This window comes from Phocoena sinus, chromosome 7, assembly GCF_008692025.1.
Source record: "Phocoena sinus isolate mPhoSin1 chromosome 7, mPhoSin1.pri, whole genome shotgun sequence".
Taxonomy (NCBI): domain Eukaryota; kingdom Metazoa; phylum Chordata; class Mammalia; order Artiodactyla; family Phocoenidae; genus Phocoena; species Phocoena sinus.
This window is the reverse complement of record NC_045769.1, coordinates 66,073,258-66,100,042: the sequence shown is the minus strand read 5'-3', so window position 1 is coordinate 66,100,042 and position 26,785 is coordinate 66,073,258. Positions and strand designations below refer to the sequence as shown.

The window sequence follows — 26,785 nt, the reverse complement described above, 5'->3', positions numbered from 1 at the left end:
GAGCTGCCAGCGCCATAGCCATTGTGAAATCTGGGATAATTGCTACATTGCATTCCTTCTCAGAGACAGATAGCTTCCAGGAGAGGTAGTGGGAGTTAATGTCCATGTCATATGAGAAGAGGAACCAAGAGTTGCCTTTAATAATCATAGCTATATTAATTGCCTGTTACAGGAGCCTAATTCAAACTACCTTAAGAAAAACAGTATATTCGTTCATGTAACTCTGATCAAAAACAATAATTAACACATATCATTCAATATATGCTAGGCATAGTTCTAAGTGCTTTATATGCTTTAGCTCATTTTATCTTTACAAATATCCCTATGACCTAGGTGTTATTAGTATTATCATCATCATTCCCCTTTTAGTTTTGAAGCATTCAAGCCATAGAGACATTAGGTAATGTGAATGGGACACAAGAGACAAAAAGCAGCAGAGCTGGGATTTGATCACATGCAGCTTGGTTGCAGAGATCCTGTACTGACTCCCCTATCTAGAGTGACTCAAATGCTCCTGGTGTCTGAGGTAGCTCCCGGAAATGGAAATGCTGTGGGAACTGCAATCACAGACGTGACAGCAAGACTCTCTTGGTTCATCCCTGTCAACTCTGCCCCTCTTTGCTTCTCTTGGTATGTTGACCATATTCTCTCCTGCTTGCCCTGGCCTTTCAACTTAGCAAGGACCCCATCCTCTAACAGGTGCAATTACTGACCCCAAGGGGTAAAAGATTGTCTGGTCCTGGGTCCCCTGCCCACTTCTGTGACTTGGAATAAGTTGCTTGAGGCAGGAGTAGTGGAAAGCCTGCTGGAGAGAAAAAAAACAATCAGCTCCACGTTCCCCTGCAGTTCCTACCTGCCAAAGGTATGAGGTTTTAACTCTGTTTTTACTCAGTGAAGGTTGCCATTCCTAAGAGAGCATAAAAATAGGACTGTAAGTCTTACATGGATTTCAAAATCCATAATAAGATGTTTTAAGAATTAGTTATTCTAGGAATGTGGTTTAGGATCTAATAGCTCTTTAAGGCCCATGAAAAGTGCTGAGATTTAAAAAAAAAAATTAGGTTAAAAAAAACCCAAAATAATCAAAATGTGTACCTATCTAATTAAATGTTTATGAGAGTAACATATTGGAAAGACAACTGTGACCCAGCTCCACTCATATACAGATAAATTTTAATAGGTTTAGTATAAAAAGGACAAAGTTCCCCAGAAGCTTGAGAATCTTGAGCCTCTGGAGGACTTAAGAAGGCCCTGTTCCACTAATGTAACTCTTGGAGGACCAGAGTACCCAGAGGGATCAGACAAAAATTAAACATTGTCACCATCCAGTGAATTTAATTTGCCATCCTTGGTCATGTCACCTCAAAACAAATGGAACTATTTAAGCTTTCATTATCTTTTCTAAGTTTTTGCCAAAACTCTCACAGGTGAGAATTCTACTCTCATCCTGTGTTTGCTCACAGAGTATAAAAATGATGATTATGATTTCTAGAGCTGTTAAATATATTTAGGGTTTTTAAGTAAAAGATCTTGATCTAAATACAAAGTATCCTGATTATTGTGGTTAAACTTAGAATGATAGTCTGCACTGTTTAAGTAAAACCTAATATTGAAAATGATGAATTGTTCTTTAGTTGTTAGATGTAAGTTATGTTATAAAAGTGCTCTGTCCTTGGGCCACTAACCAAGCAAACCATCTCTTTGCTTGTCCCTTTTCATACTTCACCTACACAAGGAGAATCTCCTTTTTCTTTTATTGTGATGCTTTATTGTATTACTCTGACTGTTGCAGAGTTTTTACATGTAACCTGGATAGTTCCTGTTTAACATAGATTTCTACTTCTCAGTGGAGTTATGAATACAACCAGATATGCAGCAGTGAAATGACATGGTATATGTGGCCCATCTTCATAGAACAGAACTTTGCCCAACAATTTGGGGAGATTTTTATAAATATACAAACTCATAAATATTTATGGAGATAGATCGATTGACAGGTAAAGGCTGATTTTCTAAAAAGAGTAAAACCGTGATTCTTATGCATATAAAAGGAATATGTGCCACATATTTTGTGCAACTCGTTAATTAAAGGGGGAATCAGTAAGATGTTACTGATCAAAGAAGAATTCAAAATACCATCTAATGATGGATTAAAAAGTGCTTAAATTAATTTACAAATAGGTGTAAAAGTTGTCAATATTCAAGAGACAATAAGCAGATTCCACTGAGTACAACTTGGATCTCTATGGAAAAATATTGTCTTCATTGCTATCACTTACAATATGTAAGTTTTAACTTACAGAGTTGTGAAATACTTCAAAAACAATGAAATGCACAGCGTCCCCATAGAATCTGATAACACTGAAGGGTTTGCTGGACAAAGTTTTCATTGGTCCATTGTAAATCTTTCATAATTTTTTTTGAAAAAATCTACAATAAGTAGATATATAATAAAGAAATGGATATACTTTAAAGTAAAATGTCAAATGCCAACATCATATTAATTTTAACTATAACATAGGTGACATCTAAAGCATTTCTGACTTTTAGCCATGATTGTCTCATTTTTCACAGTTCCTTTAAAATAGGGGTTCTTAAACCAGGGTACATGGGCAGCATTTATATTTTCAGTAGGAAGAAAACAGTTGCTTTCATCAAAATCTGAAACAGTACTTGATACACAGTGGTTTGAAGCCAATCCTTTAGGGAGTACTTTGGAAGACAATTCTATAACATGAACTCATTCATTCAAGCACTTCCTAAAATATAGAATACACAGTAGTTACACTTCCTTGGTATAAAGTGTATTCATATGCTTAAAAACAGAATTTGGGGGAGGGACCTCCAAGATGGCAGAGGAGTAAGACATGGAGATCACCTTCCTCCCCACAAATACATCAGAAATACATCTACATGTGGAACAACTCCTACAGAACACCTACTGAATGCTGGCAGAAGACCTCAGACTTCCTAAAAGGCAAGAAACTCCCCACGTACCTGGTTAAGGCAAAAGAAAAAACAGAGACAAAAGAATAGGGATGGGACCCGAACCTCGGGGAGGGAGCTGTGAAGGAAGAAAAGTTTCCACACACTAGGAAACCCCTTCACTGGTGAAGACAGGGGTTGGAGGGGGCGAAGTTCCGGAGCCATAGAGGAGAGCGCAGCAACAGGGGTGCAGAGGGCAAAGTGGAGGGATTCTTGCATAGAGGATCGGTGCTGACCAGCACTCACCAGCCTGCGAGGCTTGTCTGCTCACCTGCTGGGGGTGGCTGAGGGCTGAGAGCTGAGGTCAAGGCTTCAGAGTTCAGATCCCAGGGAGAGGACTGGGGTTGGCTGCGTGAACACAGCCTGAAGGGGGCTAGTGTGCCACAGTTAACTGGGAGGGAGTCCAGGAAAAAGTCTGGACCTGCAGGAGAGGCAAGAGACCTTTGTTTTGGGGTGTGCAAGGCAAGGGGATTCTTTCCCAGTGTGCCCGCAAAAGGCAGAGCACCGCCTAAGCAAGCTCCAGAGACGAGCGCAAGCCGCGGCTATCAGCTCGGACCCCAGAGACGGGCATGAACCTCTAACGTTGTGACCGCTGCCACCAAGAATCCTAGAGAAAGGAGAACACACAAAACCCAAAGTTAGTAGAAGGAAAGGAATCATAAGGATGAGAGCAAAACTAAATGAAATAGAAACAAAGAAAACAATAGCAAAGATCAATAAAACTAAAACTGGTTCTTTGAGAACATAAACAAAATTGATAAACCACTAGCCAGACTCATCAAGAAAAAAAGGGAGAAGACTCAAATCAATAGAATTAGAAATGAAAAAGGAAAAGTAACAACTGCCACTGCAGAAATACAAAAGATCACGAGAGACTACTACAAGCAACTATATGCCAATAAAATGGACAACCTGGAAGAAATGGACACATTCTTAGAAAAGCACAAACTTCCAAGACTGAACCAGGAAGAAATAGAAAATATAAAAAGACCAATCACAAGCACTGAAATTGAGACTGTGATTAAAAATCTTCCAACAAACAAAAGCCCAGGACCAGATGGCTTCACAGGTGAATTCTACCAAACATTTAGAGAAGAGCTAACAACTATACTTCTCAAACTCTTCCAAAATATAGCAGAGGGAGGAACATTCCCAAACTCATTCTACGAGGCCACCATCACCCTGATACCAAAACCAGCCAAAGATGTCACAAAGAAAGAAAACTACAGGCCAATATAACTGATGAACGTAGATGCAAAAATACTCAGCAAAACACTAGCAAACAGAATCCAACAACACATTAAAAGGATCATACCCATGATCAATTGGGGTTTATCCCAGGAATGCAGGGATTCTTTAATATACCAAATCAATCAATGTGATAAAAACATACTAACAAATTGAAGGAGAAAAATCATTATGATCACCTCAATAAATGCAGAAAACCTTTTGACAAATTTCAACACCCATTTATGATAAAAACCCTCCAGAAAGTAGGCATAGAGGGAACTTACCTCAACATAATAAAGGCCATATATGACAAACACATGGCCAACATCATTCTCAATGGTGAAAAACTGAAACCATTTCCACTAAGATCAAGAACAAGACAAGGTTGAGCACTCTCACCACTATTATTCAACATAGTTTTGGAAGTTTTAGCCACAGCAATCAGAGAAGAAAAAGAAATAAAAGAAATCCAAATTGGAAAAGAAGTAAAGCTGTCACTGTTTGCAGATGATATGATACTATACATAGAGAATCCTAAAGATGCTACCAGAAAACTACTAGAGCTAATCAATGAATTTGGTAAAGTAGCAGGATACAAAATTAATGCACAGGAATCTCTTGCATTCCTATATGCTAATGAAGAAAAATCAGAAAGAGAAATTAAGGAGACACTCCCATTTACCATTGCAATAAAAAGATTAAAGTACCTAGGAATAAACCTACCTAGGGAGACAAAAGACCTTTATGCAGAAACTATAAGACACTGATGAAAGAAATTAAAGATGATACAAACAGATGGAGAGATATACCATGTTCTTGAATTGGAAGAATCAGCATTGTGAAAATGACTATAGCACCCAAAGCAATCTACAGATTCAATGCAATCCCCATCAACCTACCAATGGCATTTTTCACATAACTAGAACAAAGAATTTCACAATTTGTATGGAAACACAAAAGACCCCAAATAGCCAAAGCAATCTTGAGAAAGAAAAATGGAGCTGGAGGAATCAGGCTCCCAGACTTCAGACTATACTACAAAGCTACAGTAATCAAGACACTATGGGCTCGGGCCCTGAACCAAGATGGTGGAGTAGAAGGATGTGCTCTCACTCCCTCTTGCGAGAACACCAGAATCACAGCTAGCTGCTGGACAATCATCAACAGGAGGACACTGGAACTCACCAAAAAAGATACCCCACATCCAAAGACAAAGGAGAAGCCACAATGAGATGGTAGGAGGGGCGCAATCACAATAAAATCAAATCTCATAACTGCTTGGTGGGTGACTCACAGACTGGAGAACACTTATACCATAGAAGTCCACCCACTGGAGTGAAGGTTCTGAGCCCCATGTCAGGCTTCCCAATCTGGGAGTCCACCAATGGGAGGAGGAATTCCTAGAGAATCAGACTTTGAAGCCTCATGGGATTAGATTGCAGGACTTCAACAGGACTGGGGAAAACAGTGACTCTACTCTTGGAGGGCACACACAAAGTAGTGTGCATATCAGGACTCAGGGGAAGGAGCAGTGACCCCAGGGGAGACTGAACCAGACCTACCTACTAGTGTAGAGGCGGGGGGTGGCTGTGGCTCACCCTGGAGACAGCTACACTGGCAGCAGAAGTTCTGGGAAGTACGCCTTGCCTTGAGCCTTCCCAGAGTCCGCTATTAGCCCCACCAAAGAGCCAGGTAGGCTCCAGTGTTGGGTTGCCTCTGGCAAAACAATGAACAGGGAGGGAACCCAGCCCCACCCATGAGCAGTCAAGTGGATTAAAGTTTTACTGAGATCTGCCCACCAGAGCAACAGTCAGCTCTACCACCACCACTCCCTCCCATCAGGAAACTTGCCCAAGCCTCTTAGATAGCCACAGCCACCAGAGGGAAGACAGTAGAAGCAAGAACTACAATGCTGCAGCCTGTGGAACAAAAACCACATTCACAGAAAAATAGACAAGATGAAAAGCCACAGGGTTATGTACCACATGAAGGAAAAAAATAAATTCCCAGAAAAACAACTAAATGAAGTGGAGATGGGCAACCTTCCAGAAAAAAGAATTCAGAATAATGATAGTGAAGATGATCCAAGACCTCAGAAAAAGAATGGAGGCAAAGATAGAGAAGATGCAAGAAATGTTTAACAAAGCCCTAGAAGAATTAAAGAACAAACAAACAGAGATGAAGAATACAATAACTGAAATAAAAACTACAATGGAAGGAATCAATAGCAGAATAACTGAAACAGAAGAACGGTTAAGTGACCTGGAAAACAAAATGGTGGAATTCATTGCTGCGGAACAGAATAAAGAAAAAAGAATGAAGACAGCCTAAGAGACCTCTGGGACAACATTAAACGCAACAACATGTGCATTATAGGGGTCCTAGAAGGAGAAGAGAGAGAGAAAGGACCAGAGAAAATATTTGCAGAGATTAGAGTCAAAAAATTCCCTAACATGGGAAAGGAAATAGCCACCCAAGTCCAGGAAGTGGAGTGAGTCCCATACAGGATAAACACAAGGAGAAACACGCGGAGACACATAGTAATCAAATCCGCAAAAATTAAAGAAAAAGAAAAATTACTGAAAGCAGCAAGGGAAAAATGACAAATAACATAAAAGGAGACTCCCATAAGGTTAACAGCTGATTTCTCACCAGAAACTCTACATGCCAGAGGGGAGTGGCATGATATACTTAAAGTGATGAAAGGGAAGAACCTACAACCAAGATTACTCTACCCGGCAAGGATCTCATTCAGATTCGACGGAGAAATCAAAAGCTTTACAGACAAGAAAAAGCTAAGAGAGTTCAGTACCACCAAACCAGCTCTACAACAAATGCTAAAGGAACTTCTCTAAGTGGGAAACACAAGAGAAGAAAAGGACCTACAAAAACAAACCCAAAACAATTAAGAAAATGGTCATAGAACATACATATCAATAACTACCTTAAACGTGAATGGATTAAATGCTCCAACCAAGAGACACAGGTTTGCTGAATGGATACAAAAACAAGACCCATATATGAGCTGTCTACAAGAGACCTACTTCAGACCTAGGGACACATACAGACTTAAAGCGAGGGGATGGAAAAAGATATTCCATGCAAATGGAAATGAAAAGAAAGCTGGAGGGCTTCCCTGGTGGCACAGTGGTTGAAAGTCCACCTGCTGATGCCAGGGACACGGGTTCGTGCCCCGGTCTGGGAAGATGCCACATGCCACGGAATGGCTGGACCCGTGAGCCATGGCCGCTGAACCTGCACATCCGGAGCCTGTGCTCCGCAACGGGAGAGGCCACAAAAGTGAGAGGCCCATGTACCGCAAAAAAAAGAAAGCTGGAGTAGCAATACTCATCTCAGATAAAATAGACGTTAAAATAAAGAATGTTACAAGAGACAAGGAAGGACACTACATAATGATCAAGGGATCAATCCAAGAAAAAGATTGTAAATATATATGCACCCAACATAGGAGCACCTCAATACATAAGGCAACTGCTAACAGCTATAAAAGAGGAAATCAACAGTAACACAATAATAGTGGGGGACTTTAACACTTCACTTATACCAATGGACAGATCATCCAAAATGAAAATAAATAACAAAATAGAAGCTTTAAATATCACAATAGACCAGATAGATTTAATTGATATTTAGAGGACATCCCATCCACAGCAGATTACACTTTCTTCTCAAGTGCACACAGAACATTCTCCAGGATAGATCACATCTTGGGTCACAAATCAAGCATCAGTAAATTTAAGAAAAAGGAAATCATTTCAAGCATCTTTTCTGACCACAACACTATTAGATAAGAAATCAATTACAGGGAAAAAAACGTAAAAAACACAAACACATGGAGGTTAAACAGTATGGTACTAAATAACCAAGAGATCACTGTAGAAATCAAAGAGGAAATCAAAAAATTCCTAGAGATAAATGACAATGAAAACAGGATGATCCAAAACCTATGGGATGCAGCAAAAGCAGTTGTAAGAGGGAAGTTTACAGCTCCAGAAGCCGACCTCAGGAAACAAGAAAAATCTCAAATAAACAGTCTAACCTTACACCTGAAGGAACTAGAGAAAGAAGAACAAACAAAACCCAAAGTTAGCAAAAGGAAAGAAGTCATAAAGATCAGAGCAGAAATAAATGAAATAGAAACAATAGCAAAGATCAATAAAACCAAAACCTGGTTCTTTCAGAAGATAAAGAAAACTGATAAACCATTAGGCAGACTCATCAAGAAAAAGAGGGAGAGGACTCAAATCAATAAAATCAGAAATCAAAATGGAAAAGTTATAACAGACACCGCAGAAATACAAAGCATCCTAAGAGACCACTGCAAGCGACTCTATGCCAAAAACATAGACAACCTGGAAGAAATGGACAAATGCTTAGAAAGGTATAATCTTCCAAGACTGATCCAGGAACAAATAGAAAATATGAACAGAGCAATCACAAGTAATGAAATTGAAACTGTGATTAAAGGTCTTCCAACAAACAAGAGTTCAGGACCAAATGGCTTCACAGGTGAATTCTACCAAACATTTAGAGAAGAGCTAACACCCATCCTTCTAAAACTCATCCAAAACATTTTGGAGGAAAGAACACTCCCAAACTCATTTTATGAGTCCACCATCACCCTGGTACCAAAACCAGACAAACATACTACAAAACAGGAAAATTACAGATCAATATCACTGTTGAATATAGATGCAAAAATCCTCAACAAATACTAGCAAACAGAATCCAACAACACATTAAAAGGATCATACACCATGATCAAGTGGGATTTATCCCAGGGATGCAAAGATTCTTCAGTATACACAAATCAATCAATGTGATACACCATATTAACAAATTAAAGAATAAAAACCATATGATCATCTCAATACATGCAGAAAAAGCTTTTGACAAAATTCAACATCCATTTATGATAAAAACTCTCCAGAAAGTGGGCATGGAGGGAACCTAACTCAACATAATAAAGGCCATATCTGACAAACCCACAGCAAACATCATTCTCAATGGTGAAAAACTGAAAGCATTTCCTCTAAGATCAGGAACAAGAAAAGGATGTCCACTCTCACCACTATTATTTAATATAGTTTTGGAAGTCCTAGCCATGGCAATCAGAGAAGAAAAAGAAATAAAATAATACAAATTGGAAAAGAAGAAGTAAAACTGTCACTGTTTGCAGATGACATGATACTATACATAGAGAATCCTAAACATGCCACCAGAAAGCTACTAGAGCTAATCAATGAATTTGGTAAGGTTGCAGGATAGAAAATTAATGCACAGAAATCTCTTGCATACCTATACACTAATGATGAAAAATCTGACAGGGAAATTAAGGAAACACTCCATTTACCATTGCAACAAAAAGAATAAAATACCTAGGAATAAGCCTACCTAAGGAGACAAAAGACCTGTATGCAGAAGACTGTAAGACACTGATGAAAGAAATTAAAGATGATACCAACAGATGGAGAGATATACCATGCTCTTGGATTAAAAGACTCAATAGTGTGAAAATGACTCTATGACCCAAAACAATCTACAGATTCAATGCAATCCCTATAAAATTACCAATGGCATTTTTTATGGAACTAGAACAAAAATCTTAAACTTTGTATGGAGACACAGAAGACCCCTAATTGCCAAAACAGTCTTGAGGGAAAAAAACAGAGCTGGAAGAATCAGATTCCCTGACTTCAGGCTATACTACAAAGCTACAGTAATCAAGAGAATATGGTACTGGCAGAAAAACAGAAAAACAGATCAATGGAACAAGATAGAAAGCCCAGAGATAAACCCACACACCTATGGTCAACTAATCTATGACCAAGGAAGCAAGGATATACAATGGTGAAAAGACCATCTCTTCAATAAGTGGTGCTGGGAAAACTGGAGAGCTACATGTAAAAGAATGAAATTAGAACACCCCTTAACACCATAAACAAAAATAACTCAAAATGGATTAGAGAACTAAATGTAAGACCAGACACTATATAACTCTTAGAGGAAAACATAGGAAAAACACTCTTTGACATTAATCACAGCAAGATCTTTTTTGATCCACCTCCTTGAGTAATGGAAATAAGAACAAAAGTAAACAAATGGGACCTAATGAAATTTAAAAGCTTTTGCACAGCAAAGGAAACCATAAACAAGGCGAAAAGACAACCCTCAGAATTGGAGAAAGTATTTTCTTTCGAATCAACGGACAAAGGATTAATCTCCAAAATATATAAACATCTCATGCAGCTCAATATTAAAAAAACAAACAACCCAATCCAAAAATGGGCTGAAGACCTAAATAGACATTTCTGCAAAGAAGACATACAGATGGTGAAGAAGCACATGAAAAGCTGCTCAACATCACTAATTATTAGAGAAACGCAAATCAAAACCACAATGAGGTATCACCTCACACCAGTTAGAATGGTCCTCATCAGAAAATCTGCAAACAACAAATGCTGGAGAGGGTGTGGAGAAAAGAGAACCCTCTTGCACTGTTGGTGGGAATGTAACTTGCTACAGCCACTATGGAGAACAGTATGATGGTTCCTTAAAAAACTAAAAATAAAGTTACCATATGATCCAGCAATCCCACTACTCAGCATATACCCAGAGAAAACCATAATTCAAAAAGACACATGTACCCCAGTGTTCACTCCAGCACTATTTACAATAGACAGGTCATGGAAGCAACCTAAATGCCCATCGACAGACGAATGGATAAAGAAGATGTGGTACATATATACAATGGAATATTACTCAGCCATAAAAAGGAATGAAATTGGGTCATTTGTTGAGACATGGATGGATTTAGAGACTGTCATACAGAGTGAAGTAAGTCAGAAAGAGAAAAACAAATATCGTATATTAACGCATATATGTGGAACCTAGAAAAATGGTACAGATGAACCAGTTTGCAGGGCAGAAATTTAGACACAGATGTAGTGAACAAATGTTTGGTCACCAAGGGGAGTAAACAGCAGTGGGGTAGGGATGGTGATGTGATGAATTGGGCGATTGGGATTGATATGTACACACTGATATTTATAAAATTTATGACTAATAACCTGCTGTATAAAAAAATTAAATTAAATTTAAAAATTAAAAAAAATACATAAATAAAAATATAAATTACCAACTTAAAAAAAAAACCAGTATGCTACTGTTACAAAAATGGAAATATAGACCAATGGAACAGGATAGAAAGCCCAGAGATAAACCCACGCACATATGGTCACCTTATCTTTGATAGAGGAGGCAAGAATATACAGTGGAGAAAAGACAGCCTCTTCAATAAGTGGTGCTGGGAAAACTGGACAGCTACATGTAAAATAATGTAATTAGAACACTCCCTAACACCATACACAAAAATAAACTCAAAATGGATTAAAGACCTAAATGTAAGGCCAGACACTATAAAACTCTTAGAGGAAACATAGGCAGAACACTCTTATCACATAAATCACAGCAAGATCCTTTTTCACCCACCTCCTAGAGAAATGGAAATAAAAACAAAAATAAACAAATGAGACCTAATGAAACTTAAAAGCTTTTGCACAGCAAAGGAAACCATAAATGAGATGAAAAGACAACCTTCAGAATGGGAGAAAATATTTGCAAGCAAAGGAACTGACAAAGGATTAATCTCCGAAATTTACAAGCAGCTCATTCAGCTCAATACCAACAAAACAAACAATCCAATTAAGAAATAGGCAGAAGACCTAAATAGACATTCTCCAAAGAAGATATACAGATTGCCAACAAACACATGAAAGGATGCGCAACGTCGCTAATCATTAAAGAAATGAAAATCAAAACTACAGTGAAGTATCACCTCACACCAGTCAGAATGGCCATTATCAAAAACTCTACAAACAATAAATGCTGGAGAGGGTGTAGAGAAAAGGGACCCCTCTTGCACTGTTGGTGGAAATGTAAATTGATACAGCCACTACGGAGAACAGTATGGAGGTTCCTTTTAAAAACTAAAAATAGAACTACCATACGACCCAGCAATCCCACTGCTGGGCATATACCTTGAGCAAACCATAATTCAAAAAGAGTCATGTACCACAATGTTCATTGCAGCTCTATTTACAATAACCAGGACATGGAAGCAACCTAAGTGTCCATTGACAGATGAATGGATAAAGAAGATGTGGCACATATATACAATGGCATATTACTCAGCCATAAAAAGAAATGAAATTGAGTTATTTATAGTGAGGTGGATGGACCTAGAGTCTGGCATACAGAACGAAGTAAGTCAGAAAGAGAAAAATTCTGTATGCTAACAAATATATGTTGTATCTAAAAGAAAATGGTTCTGATGAACCTAGGGGCAGGACAGGAATAAAAACGCAGGCATACAGAATGAACTTGAGGACACGGGGAGGGGGACGGGTAAGCTAGGACGAAGTGAGAGAGTGGCATGGACTTATATATACTACCAAATGTAAAATCGGTAGTGGGAAGCAGCTGCATAGCACAGGGAGATCAGCTCGGTGCTTTGTGACCACCTAGAGAGGTGGGATAAGGAGGGTGGGAGGGAGGGAGATGCAAGAGGGAGGGGATATGGGGATATATGTATATGTATAGCTGATTCACTTTGTTATACAGCAGAAACTAACACACCATTGTAAAGCAATTATACTCCAATAAAGATGTTTTTATAAATATATTGTTTTCAAAAAGAAAGAAAAGGAAATTTTCTTTTAATATTTCCTCATATTATTTAATTTTGACATTCGTGTTCATTTTGGTTATCTTTCTGTTATTTTTAGTTGCTTCACATTTGCCCCCCCATAGCACCCGCTTGCTTGAGTGTAGTGTTCAAAAGTCTGTTGTGAGGTGGCAGAACATTAACAATATTCATCTGTCTCAGCTTAAAAAATATGAGAGGAAAGGAGCCAAGAATCTGAGAGAGGATGATGTGTCAAGCCCAGTTTAGTTACCCCAGGAATGTTAGTTTTAAAATTTTTTCCATAATTCTTATGTGCTAAGAATTATTATCCTCATTTTATAGACAATGATATTGAGGCTCAGAGGGATTACACATTTGCCTGTATCTGTACTTGTTCTCAGGTTCATCTAACTCTAATGAGCTGTATACTTTTACTAATACACTTTGATGCCTCTTTATTTCAAACTTTCCATCCTCTAATATGCAAAGAGAAAGTTGTAAAAAAAAATCTTTTAAATATAAAAATAGATAGGGGCCACATGTCAAAGACTGATTTCATTAATTAGGAAACCAAAAATAAATAAGAGAGCTGGTTACAGGAGTATTTAAAAAGCACAGTTTTTTGTGGTCAGTAAGGAAAGAAGTACCAATGTAATATTGTTAAATTAGATACAAAACTGGTTATTTTCCTACTAGGGAATAAAATGATAACTTTTGAAGTTATCTTTCCTACCAGTCCTCCACCCCAAAAATCATACCTCATAAGTTTTTTTTCTTTTCCTCTGCAGATTAAGCTCTAACTGTATAGGCATATAAAACACCTGGGGTTTTGTTAGTAAAACAGAACTACAACCTACAAGATAGTTAGGTGAGAGTAAAACAGGTTTATTAACAAGTAATCTAGCATGATATTAAAAAGTCAAAGACAGCATTTATCTTAATTTCTCATTTTGAAATATTATTTTACAGAGTATAGTGATTTGAGAGTGTGGTCTCTGAAGCAGACTGCTTTGGTTCAAATGCTGTGTCCTTCCACTAGCTCTGTGTCGTTAAGCAACTTACTTAAATTCTCTTTGCCTTTATTTCCTAATCTTTAAAATGAGAAAAATAATAATGGAATTTACATTATAGAGTATTATGGGAATTAAGGAAGGCTTACTCATGGCAAATACCTTAACCAGTCATGGTTGATAATTCAAGGTTGAGTTCATTTTGGTCTTTTACATTGTAGCCATGAGGTGAAGTTGCAGCACTCATAACTTTGGGTTGGGTAGTTATTTTGTTTTATTTATCATCTTCACTTGTTTCTAGACATTCTTTCATTACCTTGTTTTTATTTCTCTGTCAGCACCACCTTGCACTTAACGCTATTAAATTTTATGAACCGTGTTTCCAGTTGGTTAAATTTGTATGTAGTTATGTTCATGTCAGATAGTCTATCAGCAAGTGTGATTAATGTGATATCTACAAATGCGATAAGCATATTCATGATTCCAGGACCAGGTCATCAATCAAGGATTATTTAAGATTGGTTTTGGAACCAATGCACTAACATAAAGTAAAGTTCCTTGAATTTCATATTAAAATGTGCCATATATTGTGTTTATAACTAAGACGTTTCTGTAGTTTCTTTATTGACCTTAAAACTATAAAATTACTTCATCTAAAGTGTGTACTTTAAAAATCTGGATGACTCAGCCTCAAACCCGTGCTTTTTTTTCTTTTTCATTTTACTTGCCTTTTCCAACTTGCTGTCTTTTAAGGAGTAGAAACTAAACAGCAGACTTCACATTTGGATATAAAAGGATATGTCATCAGTACCAATGATAGTTAATTACATACAAATAGTTTTACAAATGTGAGGGCTAGCACCCCTTAAAATTCCAAGATATTACTCCACACTGAATAATTTAAATTAGAAATGAAAACCAAATGCTAAAGGTAGCATTTGGCAATGTTCTTGATTAGAATATATGCATGTAGTATTTGTTTATGCAGCAAACTGAAGTGCCCTCCCTGGTTGTTTTGCTATTTGAAGAATCTTCATAGAATCTCAAGTACTTGCTGTGACTGAGGCAAAAACTAATTTGCTTCCCATTATGATATCTGCCTTTCCAGTCATGTATTTAATTGTGGTGAGGTCTTGGGAGTAGTTTCTGACTTTTATACAAGGAAAAATGAGAGTAGTTACTTTTGACAGCTTACAGATAAAAAAAAGATGGAAAATAAGTTGAAGGCGGAATTAAACTCAAACTATAAAAGCCTTAATTAGTGGAAGCATAATTACAGGGAGCTATTGTAGAATAAAATCTAAATTGTATTAAAATATTTTTTCAACTGACTTGAAGATGGAAAAAGCATGCTTTTACACTATAAGAAATTTCTCTAAATTACTGCCCATCATTGAATTTCATAGATTAAAACTGAGTGCTAAAATAAAAGTTTTTGCTACCATTCTTTTTGTTTAGTTCAGTTTGGAATGACTTCCTAAGGCATTTTTAGAGCAGCAATATTCTTTCTTCCTGTTGTGTGTGGTGAAAGCTGTCCAATCATTTTCAAGGCCAGGGATAACAATGATTATTAAAAAGTATAGATACTACAAAACTCCCTCCTTAAGAAGTCATTCAATCAATAACTGAGCAATTATTATATACATTCACAGAACAGAATAGGCACTCAGCACCACTCTTGGTATAATCAAGGATGCTTAGAAGAGCTAAAAATGATGCTTAGATTTTTTTTTTTTAATCTCTCTTTCTTTGTTCCCAGTCTGCAAATAGTCATGAATAGGCAGGGATATGACCATAAAAGAATGAGTAGTGAATGAAAGAAAGCTAAATTGTGAGTTATTATTAGTGTACAATTTTAAACACAAATATCCATATATTTAATTATTCTTAATATAATAATTAATTAAGCTTGAGTCTTAAAAAATTTTATCATGTTAGCTTTCAGAGTTCCTTGTCTGCAGTTGAACCTCCTAGATTTTTAGATTTCTTAAGACAGTGAAACAATATGTATTTATATCTATTTACACGCACACACATGCATACATGTATATGTATATATATTATATATTATTTTGCCAGGTAGTAACTTTAAAAAAAACCTACAACTCTCTGTTCTCTCCATTATTTTACAAAATAAATGTATTTTTAAAATTTAGGAAGAACATCATTGCAAATGAAGGGAGAGTCCTTGTGTTACTGAACTCCAGTCCAACTGCTTGCTGCTCAAAAATCAATACCCGAGAGGCAGTTGTTGGTAGAAAGGAAGGTTGCTTTTAATCAGAATGCCAGCAGTCTGGGGAGATGGTGAGCTCAGTGTCTGCAAAAAACTAAATCCAAAGAAGGTTCTGCTTGCCCATGAAAGTTTTTCAAAGGCAAAAGGGAAGTATTCTCAGTTAATCATTGAGAAAGGGGGTCAGAGTCATTGCCATCCACTACTGCATGGAGGCTTGTCGACTCCTTGTGATCTTTCTTTAGATGCTATCTCATTCACACAGTTTGCTCCCAAGATTACTGAATGGGAAGATATGGAAGAGATCTGGTCATCTGTTAATTACTTATTCTTCCTTTCTATCTCTTTGATCTACAGAAAGAATAAACATGTTAGGCAAAGTATTGTGTGATCAAAAGATTTGATAGGTGTGCTAGGACTAGAGATGAGTAGAGAATGGGGACACCTGATTTAAAGTAAGTTACAATATAGCTTTGCTAAATTGACAAAAAAAAAGGGGGTTTCCTGCTGAGGGCAGTTTCCTGCAAAGAGCTGCTTACACTTGCAAGGGGGAAGAAGTGAGTTGGCAATCTGAATAAGTCATGCACTGACTATATTATGCTTTTTGGCATTTTTTTCTTTTTTGGTCATTTGTCATGGATTGGTCAAAATTCCATTACTGACTAAGGTTTGGGAATGACTGGACCAGAGGTTAAAATAGTATGTATGGGCCTTTCACAATGTAGCCTCAACTTACCTTTTACTCTTATCTTCTGAAAATTTTACCCATGAATTCTAAGCTTCAGCTGTGCTGAACCACATTGTTACACCCCAAAATAGTACTTGCTTTGGAATGCACAAGCTTGAGATGTGATCCCGCAGTGAGCTACTTCACTTCTGAGAGCCTCAGTGTTCTCAAATAAGAGGCAGGACATGATCATAATATCATACTTCGTTCTCAGCCTCCACTAGTTAGCAGTGTGATTTTGGGAAAATCATTTAGCCTCAGTATACTTCATTTGATCATCTATACCATGAGAACAATAGTATTACCTCCCCACTGAACTATGTAGATTAAATGCATTAACACAGGAAGCTTCAAATGTGTAAGCACACTTATCAGTTTTCTATTGCTGTGTAACAAACCACCCCCAAATTTAATAGTTTAAAACAACAACGATTTAACACTTTTCAAGATGCTGAGGTTGACTGGGCAGTTTTTCTGTACTGCATGTGTCATCTGATTTGGGTTTGCTCATGCAGTTGCGCTCAGCTGGTGGATGAGCTGAGCTGGAAGGTCCCAGAAGCCCTCTCTCATGTCTCAGGTGTTGGTACTGACAGTCAGATGGCTTGCCTGACTCTTCTCCATATGGCCTCTCTTCCATATTGCCTATCCCTCATGTGATGTCTTATCCTCCATTGCTTTTTCACATGATCTCTCTCTCTCTCTAGCAAGATATCTGGGACTTCTAAACAGCATGGCAGCTGGGTTCCAAGAAAGTAAAAGCAGAAAGATCCAAACATTATAAGGACTAAGCCTGACCTGGCACAGCTTTACTTCTGCTGCATTTGATCAGTCAGTGCAAGTCACTGAGGAAAAGGGAAATAGACTTGGCCTCTTGATAAGAGGAATGTCATGCTCATACAAGGATGGGAGAAAATGTGGACAGCCATATATGCAGACAAAATAGCATGCAATAAAGTTTAGTTATGATTATTTTATTAAATGGAGTTAGTGCTCTCAAATTGTTATGAGGATAAAATGACAAATGAAAAATTTTAAAGATACAGGGCACCACCTCTGTTGTCATTGACATCATTACTAACAATTGTCACTTGTACAAGATTCTCACCCCAACTGTATTTTTGGAAGTTCTGGCAGCTGAGATTCTGCTGCAGCTGAATTATTCCAGCACATGATTTCCAGGCCTTGGGCACTGCAGCAACAAGAGACCACTTCTACTCCTTTCCTGCCTGGCCCCTCAGAACGTTCCAAGCCTCAGGTTGTCTTGAATCTCTTTCTGCCAGTTGGTAGAGAGAGGTGTAGGTGGGGTACTTGTTTCTAGAAAAGTGATTTTATGAAATAATGTCTCCCATAGAAACAAAAATGTTGATTATGTTCTCTAGAACTTGAAACATGTTTTCTGGCATTTATGGGCTGATTTCATAAGTTAAACTTTCTAGGTTTTTGGGGTTTTTTGGCCTTGGAAAAATGAAGTTTTAAAACTAAGCTGTTTCTGAAATGGTACCTACAAGAGCCAAGGAGATGGGCTTTCACACCTAATTTTATGGAGAACTAATTTGAAAAAATAGTTAAGTATCATTTGCAGTTTACAATTCACTGTTATACAAAAACACTAAACCACTAAACCATTTACAAGGTCTCCATTTCCTGCCAGTCCCTTATTTTTTACACTCTTACCTTCCATACCAAACCTCTTTTACGCTGTTAATGTTCACTCAATTTAAAATGAACAAAATTCAAATTATAACACAATTTAGGTAATAACTGAACTGCTGAGGTTTTCATATGCCAGTATTTAACTTCGTAAAGTAATGGGTTTAAGAAACACCCTGCAGAGACGTGAGAAAATACATTCTTCTGGGATTTTTGCAATTAGTACAGACATCTAGAATTATACAAATTTCACACCTCTCCACATCCAGGGAGTAGGTTTTCATCACCATGAACACCAATTCTCTTTGGTGACTAATACTAAAATTCTCATATGAATCCTAAAATAATAAATTGTTATTAGTCTTCCAAAGGTTTAGAAAGTTGAAAGTTGCTATAGCAACTTTGATCATTTAACCATATTTTAAAATATAAAAGAATAATTTATACTCAACTTTACCCTGTGTTTTTTATTTGGACTATCAAGGCTCATTTCAAGTAAAACTTGAATTTTAGACCATAGCCATGTTTCAACAAATATTATAAGGGACAATAATTTTGTACCCTTAACTACCTCCACAGTCAGTGTAGGTTGTAGTAAAACAAATGATTACGAAAGTCTCCAATTTTATCATGGCACCTTAATTATATTATATAGATATGGATAATGTTAAATTCAATTTAAAAATCGTTTAAGTATTTTCATAAGCACTATTATTATTACAGATGTTTATAGAGTTATGTCAAGTAATACATACATAATTTTAAAGGAACTAATTTTTTTGTTCCTTAAAACATACTACTGCTTTGGGACCAGCCAGGGTACCCCTAGCCCATATTGTAATGTTCCTGTCCTGTCATGCAGATGTAACACACATTGCATGCTCTTAATGACAAACACACAGTGTACATTGTATTGTCACTTGCAGAGCCTGGACTAATACTATTGCCTCTTCAAAGGAAATTATTCAATACCATCTCAGCATGAATCTAGAATGTTATTTGGAGACATAGTCATATTGAGGATGACTTGAATGTTATCAGACATATAAACATATTTGCATTTTTGGACTTGATCAAATTATAGTAACAGCAACAGGTTACAACTGTCACTCAGGTTTCTTTAGTCTGACCTTGCCTTTGGAAAGGAAGTAGAATGTTCCATCAGTTCAGAAACCAGTATAGGTTCTAAGGGTGAGGACTTAGTATCACTGCTTCAGGTGTACCACCTCCTCAGACCCTTTACTTCACACACAGCTTCGTTCTACTATAGGACATTCTCATGGCATTCTTATTGTTTCTCTAACATCCACCTTCCTTCCTTCTTCTGTCCTAATTCTTGTGCACTGATCATAAGTCAGTCAGTCAGCCTCTCCCTCTCTCTCTCTTTTATCCTGCCTTCATTTTTTTAAAGACAAAACATGATTTCAATTATGCTGCTATGAATAAAAGTACTATGAGTTATATCCCTATATTCAGATATAATGAAATCATAGGAATTTTACCCACATAATTTATTTTTACATTTTAATCTTTAATTGTAAAAAGAATAAAATATTGAGAAGATTAGAAAAGTGATCTATAAGCTCATCATCCTAGGCAACTAGTGTATTTTTGAGTGACCCTATTAATCTTTTGTGAGTGTACGGACAGACCTCACTTTGCATGGTAGTGTGGGACCATAAACATGGCCATTCAAGCTAAATCATACATAGCAATCTTAATGATCAATGGGAAAATTTACAAATGTTCCACAATCTATAACATTTTTATCAAAATATTCTAAAATTTCCTACTATTAATTATAAATGCATGCAGATATTAATGAAACATATATGTGTTCAGTAAACTGTAATTTAAAGCATTAGAAATATTGAGAATTATAGTGTTTCTTTGTAAAACTTACCAAAACACACAAATGGTCTTGGTGGTATTATTCAAAAGAGCCAAAAATTGGAAACAACCTAAATGTCCAGCAACTGGTGAATGGATAGACAAATGTGGCATATCCACACAATGGAACATTATTTAGGAATGAAAAAACAATGAATTACAGATACATGCTATAATATATGGATAAACCTCAAAACCATTATGCTAAGTGAAGAAGGCAAACACAAGAGATCACATATTGTGTGGTTTTATTTATACAAAATGTCCAGCAGAGAAAAATCTATAGAGACAGAAAGAAGATTACTGGTTGCCTAGGGTGGAGGTTGAGGGGAACAGGATTAACAGTAAATGAATATGAAGGACTTTATTGGGATGAGAGGGAATGTTCTTAAAATTCTAAATGGTGATAGTTCCACAAATTGGGAAAATTACTAAAAATTACTAAATTACTAAAAAAAAATCATTGAATTGTAGACTTGGAATGAGCAGATTTTATGATATGTAAAATATGCCTCAATAAAGTGGTATATATAAAAGTGATATTAAGCACAGTTTGAATAGCGATTGCTTTCTTCTTATCCATATAATTCATATATGGAGTAATCATCTTTTTTTTTTTTTTTGTGGTACGCGGGCCTCTCACTGTTGTGGCCTCTCCCCTTGCGGAGCACAACCACTGTGCCACCAGGGAAACCCCCAGCTAATTTCTTTTTAAAACTGTGTTAGGAACTTTCTGTGTTAGCTTAGCTCCTTCTCTCAATGTGATTGATGGCTACTTGCTGAGTGTTGATGATAGTTGAATATCATTGCAAAATAATGAAGAGGGAAGAATCTTAAGAATCCAATATGATTGGCCATCTTGGAATCTAAGACTCATATATATTTGCCCTTAAAATACAAGACCCTTTGCAAATTGTAGTTTCTTAGATTAAAATAATGACAAATTTCAGTTTGCTGCCTGGCCATCCCCTAAGAATGCACTGACAGACGAGACCCATTGACTGTGGTTCAGGTAGCTAGATACATAACAGACAGCTGTGAGGGATAGCCATCAAAAATGCTGAGTAGGGGCTTCCCTGGTGGCACAGTGGTTGGGAGTCCGCCTGCCGATGCAGGGGACACGGGTTTGTGCCCCGGTCCGGGAAGATCCCACATGCCGCGGAGCGGCTGGGCCCGTGAGCCATGGCCGCTGAGCCTGCGCGTCTGGAGTCTGTGCTCCGCAACCGGAGAGGCCACGACAGTGAGAGGCCCGTGTACCGCAAAAAAAAAAAAAAAAAAAAAAAGTGCTGAGTAATTGTATAAATTAGATAAATATTCAGGAATAATTAAGCTGACTCAATCACAAAAGGAAACCAGTTAATAGATTTAATAGAGAGAAACTAGGGCAGGTCTTATTTTTCTTTGCTAAATGATTTTTAACTGTTTATGAAGGGCTTTTGAGGGTTCTTCCCAGGTGAACAGAATCAGACTGGTGATTTTCAAGCAAATATCCTCATTTATACATATTTGTTAACAGCTGGGGTCTGGAGCCATATTGTCTGCATTCCAGTGTCAGCTCTGGCACTCTAGTATGTGACCTTGGTGAATTATTAACCCATCTATGCCTTAGTTTCTCTGTGTCCAAAAAATGAAAACATTAATAATAGTAGCTGCCTCATAGGGTTATGAGGATTGAATGATAGTACATAGAAAGTACTTAGAATAGTGCCATGGAGTTGGGTGTGCTCAACAAATGTTAGAATTATTATTACCATTATCATTATTATTATTAATTTTTATTTTATTGGATAAAAAAGCATCAAGAGTAAGCCATCCATCCTTCTACGGTGAAATTGCTTCTGCTATGTCTTTCTCTTTTGATGTATATCTTCTTGTCCTGGTTATCTTAAAGTTAAATTTTCTGCAATATAAATGTATTCCCAGCCTTTCATTCACATCACATGCTCATGGAATTTCAATGGCAAGGGGGATTTTAGAGAACCTATCTTCCAATCCCCTCGTTGTCACAGGGGGTAAGGAGGACCCCAGCACAGGCCCCTCTCCTTTTATAATGACTGCTCCACACCCCTTAATGCTTTGATAGGAACATCTCCATTTTTTCCAACTTCTCAAAGTAGAAACATTCCTGAAAGAAAGTGGAGAGTCCCTGTGGTGATTGTCAGCTCTCTAGACTCAAGCGAAACTACTTTTAATGTATTTTTTTCCTGGCTGTACCGCTGTTTCTTCTCTGGCTGTCATCTTTAATATATATCAAAATCAATTTAAAAGCAAGAGAGTGCAAGTGTCCCTGGTGTAAAAAATAAACCTAAGCCATTTTCTCTGATCAAACCATGAAAAGTTGCCCCTGGAGAGGGCCAGATAAAACAGGGGCTACAGAGACCTTCCATGGACCAATGTAATAACTCATTTTTGTGCATTTGCAGTGCTAGGCTTTGCTATGCAGTTCTGCCGGTACAAGCCAAGAGCAGCAATGTGATTAGACTTTTAATCCCATTAACTCTAATTGCTTCTCAGAAGCTGTGTACTTATAGTATGTGTCTGGTTTTAGAAATGCAGGGGAAAGGGAAAGTGATGAAATGTTTCCTTCAGTCAGGATGGAAAACCAAAAAGCAAGGAAAACTGCAGAGGCAACCAGTTATGGAGAAATGATGGTGGGGTTTTTTAAAGACTCTATTTATGATGATTAGATATGCTTTTGGATATAAAAATTCTCCTGACTGCTCTGGAATTTCAGTGTAGGAGGGCTCATTTCCCTGTGCTTATTCCTTGGGATTGGATTTTAACACTCCTATTGTGCTTTTGATAGTTTGCCCACAAATTATTGCACGGAAGAGAATGAGGCTCTGAGGTGGAACATCTCCGACTGTTTTTGTGATTCCAAACAAGGTCTATTAAACACAAAGCTGACCTAGTGGAACTGATAAACACAATTGCTTTAAGGAAATGGAGATGAATTGTAGCTGAGCTTTAGGAAAATAGGAAAGCATAACTGAGTAAATTAGAAATAATTTTAAATCACAATTATAATATCACTTCATTTATTTTTACCCTGCCAGTTTCATGTTGCATGGTCTGTTATTTGAGAATGTTTAGTGTAGCTAGTCTTACTGTTTAAAAAATGAGGTTATTAACAAGAAAATCCATTTTATTCTGCAGAACATCTATTCATTGTGAGAACACTGAGCTAAAAGTGGGGTCGTTTTTTAACTAAGGAAATCACAACCTTGCAGGAATCAGCAGTTGGTGGAAAGGGGATATGTTAGTTGAATGATGAGAGAAAAGAAATGAAAAATGAGTGGAAAAGAAAATGCCAACAACAAAATCCTTCCTATCTAGAGCCCACAGAGCAAGTAGCAGAACAGGGGAAAAAGAAGGGAGGGAATGGAGAAAAGGTCAAATATGTGAATGTGTCATTTTAGCTCGAACAGTTGTACTTGTGTAAAGGTCATGTGAATGTTTCAAAAATAGGATCCTGGGTCTCCCACCAAGATCATATTGGACCCACTTTTGCAAACCCCTGATCTGATAATCATATTACTGGATGTTTTGACAAATGCAAAGAATCTTGGAAAGGAATGAGCTCCCTTCATTTTGAGTCTGTGAGTCTCTTGAGAGGACCAATTTATGAGTGTTGAAGATTCATTTCAAACGTCTCAGACTTATGACTCTCAGATTAAAAGCAGCATGTATTATTGGGGTAAGCTTAGTATGGAATCCTAGCTTCGAAGAGACTAAGGTAGTTTATGCACACCTATAAGTCAGAGGATTGGGATCAATATCACTTATCTCAATGGAAGATGACATAAGCATAATTAATATTTGCAAAATACTTGATAGTGAAAGTCAAGTCAGTAGCTTTTATAAGGACTCTATTAGAGAGACTAGAGTTGGCTTTATCCCAAGCCTCCTACTTTGAAGCACTTACTGGCATACTGTAACCATCCTCGACCTTTAACTTCTTCAAGCATGGATTAAATTCATTGGGAGGACACTGACTTGTGCCCTTTGAGACACATTATTGCTATTAGAAAGCTCAGTTTAAGTACCATCACTGCATTAGATGGCTGTACTTGCTTAATTAGCATGACATGAATTTGAAGAGTGTTTTAATGTAAAGTGTCACTGCACAGCCCCCCTCTCTGGGGCTCTGTGTGGTATTCCATGGATTTGCTGGCAAACGTGCAGTTAGGAGAATATTTTACATAGAGCAGAGTTAACCCTCACTTCTGGGTGAGAGGATCAGAGACATTAACAATGATGATTGAGTCATTTTGAATTAATTGTCATTTAGAGCTTGTTTCTTCCCTTGGACCTGCCCAGCATCAACATGAGGTATGCCAGAGATCATTTAAACATGTTTCATCTAAATTCATCAGAACAGCATCAAATTAAAGCCTCAGAATATTTCTTAGAGACCTCAGAATTGATGTCCAGTAAATTTTAGGGCCGTGGGGTTGCTTTAAATTGTCTTAATCACTTTGAGTTTGCATTATCAGTTACTTAAAAAAAGAAAAGCAAAACAAGTAAGAATAACCTCAAATCTGACAGCTCAGTTATCCTTTAAACAGCTAATATTTCTGTTTACTTATTTTGTATTCTATTTAGAAAACAAGGAAATGAAATAAAATGTGCTACATGCAACAAGGGAATGTAACAATAACCTTGATCAAATATGTTTCTCTTTTTAAAAATTTTATCAGGAATAGATTTGAGAATTTTACTGTCCAATTTTAAGAAATAAGGGCTTGGAAAAGGGGCATTGTATCTACCTACAAATGACTATGTTTATAGATATACTGGATGGTCATCTTTATTTCCCATCTCCCTAAAAATATCTTCTCTATTTTTTTCCATGGAGCAGAACTCTAATCCAGCATACCTGAAATTTCTACCATTAACTGCTATTTTTGGATTAGTTAGCAAATGTAAATGTGCCTTGGCTAATGGAACACATTAAAATACATGTAATCAACTTTTTCAAAAAAAATCCGTTGAACACTTGTCTAGTAGGGAAGGATGGATCAGGCATAAGTCCACGAGTCAAGGAATCTTTAGTTTAGTAGAAGGATTGTTAAATGCCCCTGAATGCTGCCTGGAGGCTGAAAATGGACAATGGAGGGCCATGGGAGTTAAGGAGGAAGAGATATTTTTTCAGTTTCTCAATGAGATGCTATCAGCATCTTGAGCAGAATAATATTGTGTTAAGAATCCCCAGCTTCCTGTCACCTACCAGTCTTATTTTTTATTTTTGGTACGCGGGCCTCTCACTGTTGTGGCCTCTCCCGTTGCGGAGCACAGGCTCCTGACACGCAGGCTCAGCAGCCATGGCCCACGGGCCCAGCCACTCCGCGGCATGTGGGATCTTCCCGGACAGGGGCACGAACCTGCATCCCCTGCATCGGCAGGCGAACTCTCAACCACTGCGCCACCAGGGAAGCCCACCTACCAGTCTTATAACAACTTTAAAAATAAAAATATCCACTCATTTCCAAAAGCCATCTGAATTGGCCTTTGTTGAAAATAAAATATTTCTAGAGGATTCAAGGAGATTTCTTTGAAGAGATAGATCTTAAACTGAAGATGTTCTAGGCATGGAAAAGTGGGATGAAAAATCCATGTAGCTCTAAGCAAAACCACAGAAACTGTATGTATGAAATAGTGAGTGGTCCATACAAAAGCTTATGGGGGAGTAACATTGTATTGCTATAGGATTCATTCAGGGAAAATTTACCTCATTAGGACTGGTTTGTTTATGCTAAATCTAAATTATCTGGGGAGGCAGAAACACTGCTGTATACATCTATAACATGAAATTCTTAAAGTAATTGATTACAATCACATGTTCAAAATGTATTTCGGACATGCCCCAAAATCTAAAAAGAAAAGTCTACAAAAAGGCAATTCAAAGAATTTTCTTGGCTGAGATAAAGAAAAAAAGGTGATACAGTAAAGAAATGTATTGTTAAAGTTTATTAATTTGTCATAGGGATGATCCAAGGTCAGTAATTTAATGGAGGTGACTCTGACTTCTTAAGTGGGGTTCTTAATCTCATTAAATTACATTAAAAATTCATTTTATCAGAAATATTTGTCACTTTCTAGAAGAAGTTGTAGATTAGAACAACCCCAGAATTCCTGTTTCAGAACCAGTTTGTGCCAATTTTCTTTCTCACATCTTAATATCCTAATACTACAATGCCAACCACTCAAAAAAAATCAATAAAATTTCTTAAGTAATTCATAAGCAACATAGCTCCAAACTAGCACTGAATATCTGTTTGGTTATTTACATTTCATTTGACAGTCTTTTTTCCTTCATCCTCTCATTCATTCATTCATTCACTCAAGCTGCTGGG

The 26,785-nt window shown here is 37.2% G+C and overlaps 1 protein-coding gene across 2 annotated transcripts in view; it reads left to right on the top strand.

Annotated features, from left to right (window-relative positions):
- Positions 1–26,785, top strand: part of XIRP2 (xin actin binding repeat containing 2) — a 340,525-nt gene that overhangs the window by 47,670 nt on the left and 266,070 nt on the right. The gene's annotated exons all lie outside the window — the stretch shown is intronic.